The 12,999-nt window shown below is 41.5% G+C and overlaps 1 long non-coding RNA gene across 1 annotated transcript in view; it reads left to right on the top strand.

Moving 5' to 3' along the window:
* The window catches only part of LOC142208787 (uncharacterized), a 532,067-nt gene that overhangs the window by 498,639 nt on the left and 20,429 nt on the right, over positions 1-12,999 (top strand). The window lies entirely within an intron of this gene.

The raw sequence follows: 12,999 nt of genomic DNA, 5'->3' as shown, positions 1-12,999 counted from the left end.
ACTCGTTAAGGGGGAAACCCAAATCTGTGTCTGGAGGGTCACCAAGTCCACTATGACACCCCAGGAAATGATACCAACACCCTGGAATGACACTGGGACAGCAGGGGAAGCATGTCTGGGGGCATAAAAGTCACTTTATTTCATGGAAATCCCTGTCAATTTGCGATTTTCGCAAGCTAACTTTTCCCCATAGAAATGCATTGGCCAGTGCTGATTGGTCGAGTTCCGTACTCTGGCCAATCAGCGCTGGCTCTGCTGGAGGAGGCGGAGTCTAAGATCGCTCCACACCAGTCTCCATTCAGGTCCGACCTTAGACTCCGCCTCCTCCGGCAGAGCCAGCGCTGATTGGCCGAAGGCTGGCCAATGCATTCCTATGCGAATGCAGAGACTTAGCAGTGCTGAGCCAGTTCTGCTCAACTACACATCTGATGCACACTCGGCACTGCTACATCAGATGTAGCAATCTGATGTAGCAAAGCCGAGGGTGCACTAGAACCCCTGTGCAAACTCAGTTCACGCTAATAGAATGCATTGGCCAGCGCTGATTGGTCGAGTTCCGTACTCTGGCCAATCAGCGCTGGCTCTGCTGGAGGAGGCAGAGTCTAAGATCGCTCCACACCAGTCTCCATTCTGGTCCGACCTTAGACTCCGTCTCCTCCAGCAGAGCCAGTGCTGATTGGCCAGAGTACGGAATTCGGCCAATCAGTGCTGGCCAATGCATTCTATTGGCGTGATGAAGCAGTGCTGAATGTGTGTGTTTAGCTCAACTACACCGGTGGAGTAGTTGAGCTAAGCACACAGATTCAGCTCTGCTTAAATCAGCGCTGGCCAATGCATTCTATTAGCTTGAAGAAGCAGAGTGTGCACAAGGGTTCAAGCGCACCCTCGGCTCTGATGTAGCAGAGCCGAGGGTGCGCTTGAACCCTTGTGCAGCCTCGGCTCTGCTACATCAGAGCCGAGGGTGCGCTTAAACCCTTGTGCACACTCTGCTTCATCAAGCTAATAGAATGCATTGGCCAGCGCTGATTGAAGCAGAGCTGAATCTGTGTGCTTAGCTCAACTACTCCACCGGCATAGTTGAGCTAAACACACACATTCAGCACTGCTTCATCACGCCAATAGAATGCACTGGCCAGCGCTGATTGGCCAGAGTACGGAATTCGGCCAATCAGCGCTGGCTCTGCTGGAGGAGGCGGAGTCTAAGGTCGGACCAGAATGGAGACTGGTGTGGAGCGATCTTAGACTCCGCCTCCTCCAGCAGAGCCAGCGCTGATTGGCCAAAGTACGGAATTCGGCCAATCAGCGCTGGCCAATGCATCCCTATGGGAAAAAGTTTATCTCACAAAAATCACAATTACACACCCGATAGAGCCCCAAAAAGTTATTTTTAATAACATTCCTACCTAAATAAAGGCTATCCCTGCCTGTACAGCTATCCCTTTCTCATAGTCACAAAGTTCACATTCTCATATGACCCGGATTTGAAATCCACTATTCGTCTAAAATGGAGGTCACCTGATTTCGGCAGCCAATGACTTTTTCCAATTTTTTTCAATGCCCCCGGTGTCGTAGTTCCTGTCCCACCTCCCCTGCGCTGTTACTGGTGCAAAAAAGGCGCCAGGGAAGGTGGGAGGGGAATCGAATTTTGGCGCACTTTACCACGCGGTGTTTGATTCGAACATGGCGAACACCCTGATATCCAATCGAACATGTGTTCGATAGAACACTGTTCGCTCATCTCTAATTATTTTTAGTTATGTGTGTGTAACCTAAAGTTTAGACACCCCTTCTCATTCAAAGAGTTTTCTGTATTTTCATGACTATGAAAGTTGTAGATTCACACTGAAGGCATCAAAGCGATGAATTATCACATGTGGAATTATATACTTAAACCAAAAAGTGTGAAACAACTGAAAATCTGTTTTATATTCTCGGTTCTTCAAAGTAGCCACCTTTTGCTTTGATTCCTGCTTTGCACATTCTTGGCATTCTCTTGATGAGCTTCAAGAAGTAGTCACCTGAAATGGTCTTTCAACAGTCTTGAAGGAGTTCCCAGAGATGCTTAGCACTTGTTGTCCCTTTTGTCTTCATTCTGCGGTCCAGCTCACCCCCAAACCATCTCGATTGAGTTCATGTCTGGTGACTGTGGAGAGAGACTTTCTAAAGACTGTGTTAAAGAGGTTACGCTGATACCCAGAGCATTCAGATCTGAAGATAAATGTTAGAGTGACTTAAAGAATTCTGTTCCTAAGTCATGAAGAAATTGAGAGAATGCAAATTTGAGGGCATATTGTATACAAGACCCTCATAATATTACAGTAGTTCAACTGCAAAGCTTTTCTCCTAGAAGAGCTGCTTTTTTTTTTTTTTTTTTTTTTTTTTTAATTTGGTAATCCAGTTACCCGATCATCCTAGACAATAAATATATCATGTTATTTAAGCCACATGGTAAACAGTGCAAACGTTTTTCCTATTCCCACCCACAAAAAGTTAATCAATGAGCTACACTTTTCCCAAAATGGTGCCATTAAAAAACTACTACTTGTCCTGCAAAAAAACGAGCCTATGTGTAAACTCTCTGTCTTCAGAGGTGATACTATAACGTTGGCATTCTATAATACTCCACTCCATAGAGGGGGCACATTCTGGCCACAGGGGCTTTTAAAACCTTTATTTTAACCCCTTCACTGCACTAGCTCACCAGTTATGTTATTGACCACACTGGCTGCCCTACACTACCATAGATGAATACGCCATTTACTGTATACAAATGACTTTAGGTCAACATGTGTTTATGTAACACAGAGCATGTTCACATATAAATGGATTTGCTGAAAACTGGTTCAAATTAATGCCAATGATAGGTCTCCAGCCTATCAACCAGACCCTGCAGATAGGTTAGAGTTACCTGAATCATACAGTGTTTTCCCCTTGTGAATTGTTGCTTTTGTCAATATGCAAATTAGGTGTTTAGAGCAATAAGGACATTGCAGTTGCTCCAAAGTAAGCAGCCGGATTCTCCCAAAATGTTCATTTGGCAAAGGAGACACAAAAGGCAAATACTGTTTGAGTCGGGGGACCCCCTAACCGATCTAGCTGCAGGTCTGGGATGATATGCCAGTTCTGCTGACACCTCCTTTAAATATCCTGCATATCAAATTTATGTATTGGTGTCCACTAGAGATGAGCGAACAGTGTTCTATCGAACTCATGTTCGATCGGATATTAGGCTGTTCGGCATGTTCGAATCGAATCGAACACCGCGTGGTAAAGTGCGCCATTACTCGATTCCCCTCCCACCTTCCCTGGCGCCTTTTTTGCTCCAATAACAGTGCAGGGTAGGTGGGACAGGAACTACGACACCGGTGACGTTGAAAAAAGTAGGCAAAACCCATTGGCTGCCGAAAACATGTGACCTCTAATTTAAAAGAACAGCGACGCCCAGCTTCGCGTCATTCTGAGCTTGCAATTCACGTCCAGGTTTCCGTCCAGTTAGCTAGGGCTTAGATTCTGGGTAGGCAGGGACAGGCTAGGATAGGAAGGAGCAGACAACCAACAGCTCTTATAAGAGCTAAATTCCAGGGAGAAGCTTGTCAGTGTAACGTGGCACTGACGGGCTCAATCGCCGCAACCCAGCTTTCGCAGGATCCTGAATGGAATACACTGACAGTGTATACCCTATATATACCCCCGATACCCGTTCCAACGGTGTGCCCCCCCACCTTCACCCCAGAAATACACTGCAAGTCCCCTAGCAATAGAATTGGGGCTATATACACCCACTATTTTTGTATTTTTGCTACTGCCATATAGTGCCATTGTCTGACTGGGAATTCAAAGAATATATTGGGGTTACATATAACTTCAATTCCAGGGAGAAGCTTGTCAGTGTAACGTGGCACTGACGGGCTCAATCGCCGCAACCCAGCTTTCCCAGGATCCTGAATGGAATACACTGACAGTGTATTCCCGTATACCCCATATATACACCCCAAATCCTCGTTCCAACGGTGTGCCCCCCCACCTTCGCCTCAGAAATACCCTGCAAGTCCCCTAGCAATAGAATTGGGGCTATATACACCCACAATTTTTGCTACTGGTATATAGTGCCATTGTCTGACTGGGAATTCAAAGAATATATTGGGGTTACGTGCACCTACAATTTTTGCTACTGCTATATAGTGCCATTGTCTGACTGGGAATTCAAAGAATATATTGGGGTTACGTGCACCCACAATTTTTGCTACTGGTATATAGTGCCATTGTCTGACTGGGAATTCAAAGAATATATTGGGGTTACAAATACCCTCATTTCTTGCTACTGCCATATAGTGCCAGTTTCTGACTGGGAATTCAAAGAATATATTGGGGTTACGTGCACCCACAATTTTTGCTACTGCTATATAGTGCCATTGTCTGACTGGGAATTCAAAGAATATATTGGGGTTACGTGCACCCACAATTTTTGCTACTGCTATATAGTGCCATTGTCTGACTGGGAATTCAAAGAATATATTGGGTTTACAAATACCCTCATTTCTTGCTACTGGTATATAGTGCCAGTTTCTGACTGGGAATTCAAAGAATATATTGGGGTTACAAATACCCTCATTTCTTGCTACTGCCATATAGTGCCAGTTTCTGACTGGGAATTCAAAGAATATATTGGGGTTACGTGCACCCACAATTTTTGCTACTGCTATATAGTGCCATTGTCTGACTGGGAATTCAAAGAATATATTGGGGTTACGTGCACCCACAATTTTTGCTACTGCTATATAGTGCCATTGTCTGAGTGGGAATTCAAAGAATATATTGGGGTTACGTGCACCCACAATTTTTGCTACTGCTATATAGTGCCATTATCTGACTGGGAATTCAAAGAATATATTGCGGTTACGTGCACCCACAATTTTTGCTACTGCTATATAGTGCCATTGTCTGACTGGGAATTCAAAGAATATATTGGGGTTACGTGCACACACAATTTTTGCTACTGCTATATAGTGCCATTGTCTGACTGGGAATTCAAAGAATATATTGCGGTTACGTGCACCCACAATTTTTGCTACTGCTATATAGTGCCATTGTCTGACTGGGAATTCAAAGAATATATTGGGTTTACAAATACCCTCATTTCTTGCTACTGCCATATAGTGCCAGTTTCTGACTGGGAATTCAGAGAATATATTGGGGTTACAAATACCCTCATTTCTTGCTACTGCCATATAGTGCCATTGTCTGACTGGGAATTCAAAGAATATATTGGGTTTACAAATACTCTCATTTCTTGCTACTGCCATATAGTGCCAGTTTCTGACTGGGAATTCAAAGAATATATTGGGGTTACGTGCACCCACAATTTTTGCTACTGCTATATAGTGCCATTGTCTGACTGGGAATTCAAAGAATATATTGGGGTTACTTGAACCCACAATTTTTGCTACTGGTATATAGTGCCATTGTCTGACTGGGAATTCAAAGAATATATTGGGGTTACGTGCACCCACAATTTTTGCTACTGGTATATAGTGCCATTGTCTGACTGGGAATTCAAAGAATATATTGGGTTTACAAATACCCTCATTTCTTGCTACTGCCATATAGTGCCAGTTTCTGACTGGGAATTCAAAGAATATATTGGGGTTACGTGCACCCACAATTTTTGCTACTGCCATATAGTGCCATTGTCTGACTGGGAATTCAAAGAATATATTGGGGTTACGTGCACCCACAATTTTTGCTACTGCTATATAGTGCCATTGTCTGACTGGGAATTCAAAGACTATATTGCGGTTACGTGCACCCACAATTTTTGCTACTGGTATATAGTGCCAGTTTCTGACTGGGAATTCAAAGAATATATTGGGGTTACGTGCACCCACAATTTTTGCTACTGCCATATAGTGCCATTGTCTGACTGGGAATTCAAAGAATATATTGGGTTTACAAATACCCTCATTTCTTGCTACTGCCATAGAGTGCCAGTTTCTTACTGGGAATTCAAAGAATATATTGGGGTTACGTGCACCCACAATTTTTGCTACTGCTATATAGTGCCATTGTCTGACTGGGAATTCAAAGAATATATTGGGTTTACAAATACCCTCATTTCTTGCTACTGCCATATAGTGCCAGTTTCTGACTGGGAATTCAAAGAATATATTGGGGTTACGTGCACCCACAATTTTTGCTACTGCTATATAGTGCCATTGTCTGACTGGGAATTCAAAGAATATATTGGGGTTACTTGCACCCACAATTTTTGCTACTGGTATATAGTGCCATTGTCTGACTGGGAATTCAAAGAATATATTGGGGTTACGTGCACCCACAATTTTTGCTACTGCTATATAGTGCCATTATCTGACTGGGAATTCAAAGAATATATTGGGGTTACGTGCACCCACAATTTTTGCTACTGCTATATAGTGCCATTGTCTGACTGGGAATTCAAAGAATATATTGGGGTTACGTGCACCCACAATTTTTGCTACAGGTATATAGTGCCATTGTCTGACTGGGAATTCAAAGAATATATTGGGGTTACGTGCACCCACAATTTTTGCTACTGGTATATAGTGCCATTGTCTGACTGGGAATTCAAAGAATATATTGGGGTTACGTGCACCCACAATTTTTGCTACTGCTATATAGTGCCATTGTCTGACTGGGAATTCAAAGAATATATTGCGGTTACGTGCACCCACAATTTTTGCTACTGCTATATAGTGCCATTGTCTGACTGGGAATTCAAAGACTATATTGCGGTTACGTGCACCCACAATTTTTGCTACTGGTATATAGTGCCAGTTTCTGACTGGGAATTCAAAGAATATATTGGGGTTACATGCACCCACAATTTTTGCTACTGCCATATAGTGCCATTGTCTGACTGGGAATTCAAAGAATATATTGGGTTTACAAATACCCTCATTTCTTGCTACTGCCATAGAGTGCCAGTTTCTTACTGGGAATTCAAAGAATATATTGGGGTTACGTGCACCCACAATTTTTGCTACTGGTATATAGTGCCATTGTCTGACTGGGAATTCAAAGAATATATTGGGGTTACGTGCACCCACAATTTTTGCTACTGCTATATAGTGCCATTGTCTGACTGGGAATTCAAAGAATATATTGCGGTTACGTGCACCCACAATTTTTGCTACTGCTATATAGTGCCATTGTCTGACTGGGAATTCAAAGAATATATTGCGGTTACGTGCACCCACAATTTTTGCTACTGCTATATAGTGCCATTGTCTGACTGGGAATTCAAAGAATATATTGCGGTTACGTGCACCCACAATTTTTGCTACTGCTATATAGTGCCGTTGTCTGACTGGGAATTCAAAGAATATATTGGGTTTACAAATACCCTCATTTCTTGCTACTGCCATATAGTGCCAGTTTCTGACTGGGAATTGAAAGAATATATTGGAGTTACAAATACCCTCATTTCTTGCTACTGCCATATAGTGCCATTGTCTGACTGGGAATTCAAAGAATATATTGGGTTTACAAATACTCTCATTTCTTGCTACTGCCATATAGTGCCAGTTTCTGACTGGGAATTCAAAGAATATATTGGGGTTACGTGCACCCACAATTTTTGCTACTGCTATATAGTGCCATTGTCTGACTGGGAATTCAAAGAATATATTGGGGTTACTTGCACCCACAATTTTTGCTACTGGTATATAGTGCCATTGTCTGACTGGGAATTCAAAGAATATATTGGGGTTACGTGCACCCACAATTTTTGCTACTGGTATATAGTGCCATTGTCTGACTGGGAATTCAAAAAATATATTGGGTTTACAAATACCCTCATTTCTTGCTACTGCCATATAGTGCCAGTTTCTGACTGGGAATTCAAAGAATATATTGGGGTTACGTGCACCCACAATTTTTGCTACTGCCATATAGTGCCATTGTCTGACTGGGAATTCAAAGAATATATTGGGGTTACGTGCACCCACAATTTTTGCTACTGCTATATAGTGCCATTGTCTGACTGGGAATTCAAAGAATATATTGGGGTTACATATAACTTCAATTCCAGGGAGAAGCTTGTCACCCCAGAAATACACTGCAAGTCCCCTAGCAATAGAATTGGGGCTATATACACCCACTATTTTTGTATTTTTGCTACTGCCATATAGTGCCATTGTCTGACTGGGAATTCAAAGAATATATTGGGGTTACATATAACTTCAATTCCAGGGAGAAGCTTGTCAGTGTAACGTGGCACTGACGGGCTCAATCGCCGCAACCCAGCTTTCCCAGGATCCTGAATGGAATACACTGACAGTGTATTCCCGTATACCCCATATATACACCCCAAATCCTCGTTCCAACGGTGTGCCCCCCCACCTTCGCCTCAGAAATACCCTGCAAGTCCCCTAGCAATAGAATTGGGGCTATATACACCCACAATTTTTGCTACTGGTATATAGTGCCATTGTCTGACTGGGAATTCAAAGAATATATTGGGGTTACGTGCACCTACAATTTTTGCTACTGCTATATAGTGCCATTGTCTGACTGGGAATTCAAAGAATATATTGGGGTTATGTGCACCCACAATTTTTGCTACTGGTATATAGTGCCATTGTCTGACTGGGAATTCAAAGAATATATTGGGTTTACAAATACCCTCATTTCTTGCTACTGGTATATAGTGCCAGTTTCTGACTGGGAATTCAAAGAATATATTGGGGTTACAAATACCCTCATTTCTTGCTACTGCCATATAGTGCCAGTTTCTGACTGGGAATTCAAAGAATATATTGGGGTTACGTGCACCCACAATTTTTGCTACTGCTATATAGTGCCATTGTCTGACTGGGAATTCAAAGAATATATTGGGGTTACGTGCACCCACAATTTTTGCTACTGCTATATAGTGCCATTGTCTGACTGGGAATTCAAAGAATATATTGGGTTTACAAATACCCTCATTACTTGCTACTGGTATATAGTGCCAGTTTCTGACTGGGAATTCAAAGAATATATTGGGGTTACAAATACCCTCATTTCTTGCTACTGCCATATAGTGCCAGTTTCTGACTGGGAATTCAAAGAATATATTGGGGTTACGTGCACCCACAATTTTTGCTACTGCTATATAGTGCCATTGTCTGACTGGGAATTCAAAGAATATATTGCGGTTACGTGCACCCACAATTTTTGCTACTGCTATATAGTGCCATTGTCTGACTGGGAATTCAAAGAATATATTGGGGTTACGTGCACACACAATTTTTGCTACTGCTATATAGTGCCATTGTCTGACTGGGAATTCAAAGAATATATTGCGGTTACGTGCACCCACAATTTTTGCTACTGCTATATAGTGCCATTGTCTGACTGGGAATTCAAAGAATATATTGGGTTTACAAATACCCTCATTTCTTGCTACTGCCATATAGTGCCAGTTTCTGACTGGGAATTCAGAGAATATATTGGGGTTACAAATACCCTCATTTCTTGCTACTGCCATATAGTGCCATTGTCTGACTGGGAATTCAAAGAATATATTGGGTTTACAAATACTCTCATTTCTTGCTACTGCCATATAGTGCCAGTTTCTGACTGGGAATTCAAAGAATATATTGGGGTTACGTGCACCCACAATTTTTGCTACTGCTATATAGTGCCATTGTCTGACTGGGAATTCAAAGAATATATTGGGGTTACTTGAACCCACAATTTTTGCTACTGGTATATAGTGCCATTGTCTGACTGGGAATTCAAAGAATATATTGGGGTTACGTGCACCCACAATTTTTGCTACTGGTATATAGTGCCATTGTCTGACTGGGAATTCAAAGAATATATTGGGTTTACAAATACCCTCATTTCTTGCTACTGCCATATAGTGCCAGTTTCTGACTGGGAATTTAAAGAATATATTGGGGTTACGTGCACCCACAATTTTTGCTACTGCCATATAGTGCCATTGTCTGACTGGGAATTCAAAGAATATATTGGGGTTACGTGCACCCACAATTTTTGCTACTGCTATATAGTGCCATTGTCTGACTGGGAATTCAAAGAATATATTGCGGTTACGTGCACCCACAATTTTTGCTACTGGTATATAGTGCCAGTTTCTGACTGGGAATTCAAAGAATATATTGGGGTTACGTGCACCCACAATTTTTGCTACTGCCATATAGTGCCATTGTCTGACTGGGAATTCAAAGAATATATTGGGTTTACAAATACCCTCATTTCTTGCTACTGCCATATAGTGCCAGTTTCTGACTGGGAATTCAAAGAATATATTGGGGTTACGTGCACCCACAATTTTTGCTACTGCTATATAGTGCCATTGTCTGACTGGGAATTCAAAGAATATATTGGGTTTACAAATACCCTCATTTCTTGCTACTGCCATATAGTGCCAGTTTCTGACTGGGAATTCAAAGAATATATTGGGGTTACGTGCACCCACAATTTTTGCTACTGCTATATAGTGCCATTGTCTGACTGGGAATTCAAAGAATATATTGGGGTTACTTGCACCCACAATTTTTGCTACTGGTATATAGTGCCATTGTCTGACTGGGAATTCAAAGAATATATTGGGGTTACGTGCACCCACAATTTTTGCTACTGCTATATAGTGCCATTATCTGAGTGGGAATTCAAAGAATATATTGGGGTTACGTGCACCCACAATTTTTGCTACTGCTATATAGTGCCATTGTCTGACTGGGAATTCAAAGAATATATTGGGGTTACGTGCACCCACAATTTTTGCTACTGGTATATAGTGCCATTGTCTGACTGGGAATTCAAAGAATATATTGGGGTTACGTGCACCCACAATTTTTGCTACTGGTATATAGTGCCATTGTCTGACTGGGAATTCAAAGAATATATTGGGGTTACGTGCACCCACAATTTTTGCTACTGCTATATAGTGCCATTGTCTGACTGGGAATTCAAAGAATATATTGCGGTTACGTGCACCCACAATTTTTGCTACTGCTATATAGTGCCGTTGTCTGACTGGGAATTCAAAGAATATATTGGGTTTACAAATACCCTCATTTCTTGCTACTGCCATATAGTGCCAGTTTCTGACTGGGAATTGAAAGAATATATTGGGTTTACAAATACCCTCATTTCTTGCTACTGCCATATAGTGCCATTGTCTGACTGGGAATTCAAAGAATATATTGGGTTTACAAATACTCTCATTTCTTGCTACTGCCATATAGTGCCAGTTTCTGACTGGGAATTCAAAGAATATATTGGGGTTACGTGCACCCACAATTTTTGCTACTGCTATATAGTGCCATTGTCTGACTGGGAATTCAAAGAATATATTGGGGTTACTTGCACCCACAATTTTTGCTACTGGTATATAGTGCCATTGTCTGACTGGGAATTCAAAGAATATATTGGGGTTACGTGCACCCACAATTTTTGCTACTGGTATATAGTGCCATTGTCTGACTGGGAATTCAAAAAATATATTGGGTTTACAAATACCCTCATTTCTTGCTACTGCCATATAGTGCCAGTTTCTGACTGGGAATTCAAAGAATATATTGGGGTTACGTGCACCCACAATTTTTGCTACTGCCATATAGTGCCATTGTCTGACTGGGAATTCAAAGAATATATTGGGGTTACGTGCACCCACAATTTTTGCTACTGCTATATAGTGCCATTGTCTGACTGGGAATTCAAAGAATATATTGCGGTTACGTGCACCCACAATTTTTGCTACTGGTATATAGTGCCAGTTTCTGACTGGGAATTCAAAGAATATATTGGGGTTACGTGCACCCACAATTTTTGCTACTGCTATATAGTGCCATTATCTGAGTGGGAATTCAAAGAATATATTGGGGTTACGTGCACCCACAATTTTTGCTACTGCTATATAGTGCCATTGTCTGACTGGGAATTCAAAGAATATATTGGGGTTACGTGCACCCACAATTTTTGCTACTGGTATATAGTGCCATTGTCTGACTGGGAATTCAAAGAATATATTGGGGTTACGTGCACCCACAATTTTTGCTACTGGTATATAGTGCCATTGTCTGACTGGGAATTCAAAGAATATATTGGGGTTACGTGCACCCACAATTTTTGCTACTGCTATATAGTGCCATTGTCTGACTGGGAATTCAAAGAATATATTGCGGTTACGTGCACCCACAATTTTTGCTACTGCTATATAGTGCCATTGTCTGACTGGGAATTCAAAGAATATATTGGGTTTACAAATACCCTCATTTCTTGCTACTGCCATATAGTGCCAGTTTCTGACTGGGAATTCAAAGAATATATTGGAGTTACAAATACCCTCATTTCTTGCTACTGCCATATAGTGCCATTGTCTGACTGGGAATTCAAAGAATATATTGGGTTTACAAATACTCTCATTTCTTGCTACTGCCATATAGTGCCAGTTTCTGACTGGGAATTCAAAGAATATATTGGGGTTACGTGCACCCACAATTTTTGCTACTGCTATATAGTGCCATTGTCTGACTGGGAATTCAAAGAATATATTGGGGTTACTTGCACCCACAATTTTTGCTACTGGTATATAGTGCCATTGTCTGACTGGGAATTCAAAGAATATATTGGGGTTACGTGCACCCACAATTTTTGCTACTGGTATATAGTGCCATTGTCTGACTGGGAATTCAAAAAATATATTGGGTTTACAAATACCCTCATTTCTTGCTACTGCCATATAGTGCCAGTTTCTGACTGGGAATTCAAAGAATATATTGGGGTTACGTGCACCCACAATTTTTGCTACTGCCATATAGTGCCATTGTCTGACTGGGAATTCAAAGAATATATTGGGGTTACGTGCACCCACAATTTTTGCTACTGCTATATAGTGCCATTGTCTGACTGGGAATTCAAAGAATATATTGCGGTTACGTGCACCCACAATTTTTGCTACTGGTATATAGTGCCAGTTTCTGACTGGGAATTCAAAGAATATATTGG

This window comes from Leptodactylus fuscus, chromosome 6 (assembly GCF_031893055.1).
Source record: "Leptodactylus fuscus isolate aLepFus1 chromosome 6, aLepFus1.hap2, whole genome shotgun sequence".
Lineage (NCBI taxonomy): Eukaryota > Metazoa > Chordata > Amphibia > Anura > Leptodactylidae > Leptodactylus > Leptodactylus fuscus.
The sequence above is the reverse complement of the archived record's forward strand: the minus strand, read 5'-3'. Positions and strand labels throughout refer to the sequence as shown.